The sequence below is a fragment of the Gopherus flavomarginatus genome, chromosome 8, assembly GCF_025201925.1.
Source record: "Gopherus flavomarginatus isolate rGopFla2 chromosome 8, rGopFla2.mat.asm, whole genome shotgun sequence".
NCBI classification, from domain to species: Eukaryota; Metazoa; Chordata; order Testudines; family Testudinidae; genus Gopherus; species Gopherus flavomarginatus.
Window position 1 is genome coordinate 16,743,349 of NC_066624.1, and position 3,686 is coordinate 16,747,034.

Genomic DNA, 3,686 nt, shown 5'->3' on the forward strand with positions numbered 1-3,686 from the left:
ACCTTTGAAAATATACAACAGATACTGATATTTGGCCTTCTAAGAGAACTTCTGTAATATATAAGGCTGACAGAGCAATATGCCTGAGGAATACAGTGACCTAAAGGTTACTGAAAAGGTTAACCCAGAAATCTAGCCTAATTGTCTCACCCCACTTCCCCAAAAGGAACCCAAGGGAGAGCCAGAGAAGGAACCACGGACCTGTCCCCCTCCAAACTCCTATCCCTAATGCTACAGAAATAAATGCTCTTACCTTACAGAAGTAACCTTCTAAAAAGTGAACAATTGCCAGAGTAATGGGTTCCCCTGAGCTGAAGCCAGTGTTTACTCATGCTAGGAGATGCCATCTTGGAGTTCTGTGAGCAAGCCTGAAAGCTGACCAACAGGCCCACACAGGTGTCAGTATTGCAGATTCTCTTTGAAGTGAATGGAACACAGTTTACATTTACTCTCTTCAAGAACAGTGGTATCATTACTGTCTTGCTTTCTTCTGGCAGGAAGAGGCCAAAGCAGCAGACCCTTTGGGAGGAAGGTCCTTCCACCCATGACCATGGAGTAGTTGGATGTTTTTGCTATAACTATTGACAATGAAATCGTTTTTCATGCTGACATTTCTATCATCATTTGGATCAAGCATCAGTGTTAACACCCCTTTGATGTGAATGGTCTTATCCACACCTCTTTTAAGATGCAATCAGAAAATTCAGTATCAGTTTAATTTGGAAGGCCATCTTTGCAAGCATAAGTGCCAGAAACTTAATTAAATAAAGTATAAATTTTGCAGGAACTGTTGGGGCTACCACAGCAAAGCTTGTCTGGAATTCCAGGAGTAGTACTTTGGTTAAAGTGACTTAAAAACTGAAGGGAAAAAAATCAATGGAAAAGTATGAAAGTAGAGAGTGCTGATTGACTGAGAAGACATAGGTCATGACACTGGACTCCTAAAGCCAGACATCCAGCTCCACAAAACTATCCTAGATCTGGGTTTTCCCTGGTTTGAAGGTATTCTGAGTCCTAGCAGAAGATTTTGCAATGTCCCACAGAGTCCCAGTCCACAGAGCAGCAGTAAATTTGTGAGAACTGCCTCTCACCCCAAAGCCTTGACTGGCGATGGGGAGTGGAATGAGCAAACATCTGGCCTCCATGAGTTCTCAGAGCTCTGGTTGGCAGGAAATCTGCACCTGCTGCCAGCTCTCTTATGACTGGAGAAGGAAATATGTGGGCTGTTAGAGAGGCAGGTGAAGCTGCTGCTGCACTGAGCAACAGCAGATGCAGAATCTGAGCTCTAGGCTGGCATGCACTTTAACTGCAAAGCTCCTGGGAATTTGCATCACACATGAGAATCAGAGAGAACCCCAAAGGAAGGAGGTCCCTGGCTGGTGATGAAGTGATTGCTGCTGAAAGGGCACTGGGGTTGTTTGTTGGATGATCAAGATAATTGATTTTTTACTGATGAAGGTGTTTGAATCATTGCTGGGGGAAATCCTGCCTCCCCACAGACTGTAGGATGAGACTCCACCCCAAGACAAGAGGTGGTAGTTAGGGACTGACTACCAGAAGGGGAGTTCCCTGCACCACTATTTATGTTTGGCCTTGCTAATATGAAAACAAACATGTATGGATATACTGAGTGGTATCTGGATTATGTGTCCCTACACATGAAAGCAATTTCATTAAGAGAGCCAATGGATACTGTAAATTATGCCAGTTTTCATTAGCCCCCAGGGGCCAATAGGTCCTGGGAAATAGTGGATCATAGCATCACACCCAGTAGATTAGTAAGGCAAATCATCAGATAGCTACACTCAACAATTTCTGTCCCCTATCCCACTATGTTCAGTATCATTTTTGTTGAGAAGTTTATGGACGATAAATAATAGGCATGAAAGTGCTTTCACCACATTACACATATGCAACACTTTTGAAGAAAGAAGGTGCATTAGCAGATAACAAAAAATATGTTAAAAGGTCCAACAGCTTCAAATTTCCAGATCTCACACACTAAAACAATCTAAATTTTAAAACCAACTGCTCATAAATCTAATAAAATTTTGAAAGGAAACTATTACACATAAAAGAGAATAAATGCCCATTAAAATATTAATAAAAAAAATAAAGACACAAAATTAAGAATCATGTCTTGTGTTTACTCATCTCGTTTGGATTGCTATCTGCATGCACTAAATTAACACCTTTTTTATGCCAATATTTCTGATTAAGTAATGTAACTGTTATATAAAATCAAAACTAATAATACAAAAACCTTGCCAGCATTAGAGAGTTTCTACTGAAACACTTAAAAGTGGCATCTAAGTGACAACAAATTCCTGCAATTTGTCTTGCAAGTAAGAAAAAGTTTGACTATAAGTAGGAGAAATCCAAACTCTCTCAAGCCTTTCAGACAGGGCAGGATCTAAAATGTTTATGTTCCCTTCTGAAAAAAGAGACATTATTTGTTTTCAGCATATTTTTTCAACAGAATTTTTGTTTTCCACAAAATTGTTTTTTATTGGAAATTTCCACTTAACCAGAAGAAGTTTTCAGTTTTTAGTTACTAAAAACTTAGAGCATTTAATTGAAAAATGGACATTTCCTCTGAAAATTTCTATTTTGACTACAGAAATTTTCATTAAAAAGCAGTTTGAAAAAAAATGTTGACCTGTTCTACTCTCAGAGGCTTTCAGAGAGGTGCATAATTCCCAGGTCCTCACAGTAACATTCTTGAAGCTTGTTTTTCAGAAGTTCTGAACAACTGGAGCTCTCTCATTGACTTAAACTGGTTTGTACAGTCAGCATCTCTGAAAATCAGGCAATAAGTGATTAGATCTAGATGAGTATATAAATCCTTATATTGGTTTGTAAGATTTATGTGAAAGGAGAGTCCTAACTGAAAAACTGAAGGAGCCAAAGGCAAATCTAAATCCCTACAGGCTTTTTAATTACCTGCTTAATTCTGGGATTTGTCCTTTTTTGAAATATTTGGCCTTTGTATAGTCTTAAATCTTTAATTCTACAGCAAAACCACATTATTTGTTTAACCTGCATCATTTTCAATAACCATGTCTGGGTGCCTCATTAATATCTGCAAGTACTAAAACCTTTTTTTAAAAAATACTGAAATGTCTGAAGCGTTCTTTGTTCTTTTGATCATACAGAAGTAACACTTCTCATGTTTCGGAAAGGTATTACAAAAGCCCAAGCCTTTCTTAAATCTTTGGTTTTTTGTTTAATTCACCACCTACATACACGCTGACACAATTATTTTAATATTCAGCAATAACTTTTAGCTCAGCAAGAAGCACTTTGATGCTATTCATAGAAATCAGCTATATTTCTTGGAAGAAGGTCTTTTTTCTATGAAGTGGGTCCTACCTGGAGGTTACAATGATCCTACAAGAATAAATACTTAGTAATAGTTAGCAATTTACCAAACTACCTCACTGATAGCAGCACAGGTCCTTGAAGAATTGTAAAATGTGTCACCTGTTAGGCAGTAAGTATGCTTGAAATATAAAGCTTGCAAGTTGTGAGACTCTCAAAAGGCTCAAAAGTTCATTTTGGATAAGCACCCACAAATATTGTTGCCTCTTTAAAGCTTATCTGGAAGAACTGCATGTGCAAAATTGGGCTGGAAATCTCGTGGGGGAAAAAAGGCTCTCTCTCAAAATAAAATATTTCTAGTGCTT